Source organism: Apaloderma vittatum, unplaced genomic scaffold, assembly GCF_000703405.1.
Source record: "Apaloderma vittatum isolate BGI_N311 unplaced genomic scaffold, ASM70340v1 scaffold33419, whole genome shotgun sequence".
NCBI lineage: Eukaryota > Metazoa > Chordata > Aves > Trogoniformes > Trogonidae > Apaloderma > Apaloderma vittatum.
The window spans coordinates 2,173-2,885 of NW_009737558.1; the positions used below are offsets into that span (position 1 = coordinate 2,173).

Sequence of the window (713 nt, forward strand, 5' to 3'; positions counted from 1 at the left end):
CTGTTCTCAGGCCCTCCCGAGGCCATGGGGATCCAGACGTGGGGCTGGGACACCTCTTGGGATGCAGCAGGATGCCCTGTTCTTCCCACTTCTCCGCCGGGGAAATAGTGACGGAATGTGTCCAAGCCTGTATCTGAGGGCAGCAGAGTTGGCGGCCCCGACTCGTGCGGCGAGGTCTGCAAGGTTACGCTGTCTCTGCGTGGGGCAGGGGGTGAATTCATTCAGGTTCTCCACTCTCCCGGGTCAGCCAAGTTTCTGATCCCAGCAGCAGAGGACAAGCATGTGCCTGGGAGAGGGGCACAGGTCTGGAGCGGGATTGGTTTTCATCTGAGCAGCACATAGCGTGCGTCCCTGCCTCAGTGAATCACCTCTCTGTTCCCAGGACAGGCTGGAAATAGCCCGTCACTGTACGGAGCGTCACAGCTGCGAGGCTGCAGCCCACAGCTTGGAAATTTATTGCCTGAGGGGTTTCAATCTGCAGAGCTGGGCAGGAGCAGCATGGAGCTGCCGAGATGAGCGCTGTCAGAAAGCCAGCAGCGGCCAAAAGGCAGCATGTGGAACGGGCACGCGGAGAGCGGAGGTCTGGAGAGAAGCCTGGGCGGCAGGACGGCCGGGCGATGTGCCCAGCCCCAGGGCAGGAACCGACTGGAGCAAGGGCAGGGGATCCCAGTCTGACTCGGGAAGGAGCAGAGCCCAGTGAAACCAAGGGGCAG

The 713-nt window shown here is 61.6% G+C and overlaps 1 protein-coding gene across 1 annotated transcript in view; it reads right to left on the reverse strand.

The window, feature by feature from the left end:
* The window catches only part of PTRF (polymerase I and transcript release factor), a 12,793-nt gene that overhangs the window by 1,282 nt on the left and 10,798 nt on the right, over window positions 1-713 (reverse strand). The window lies entirely within an intron of this gene.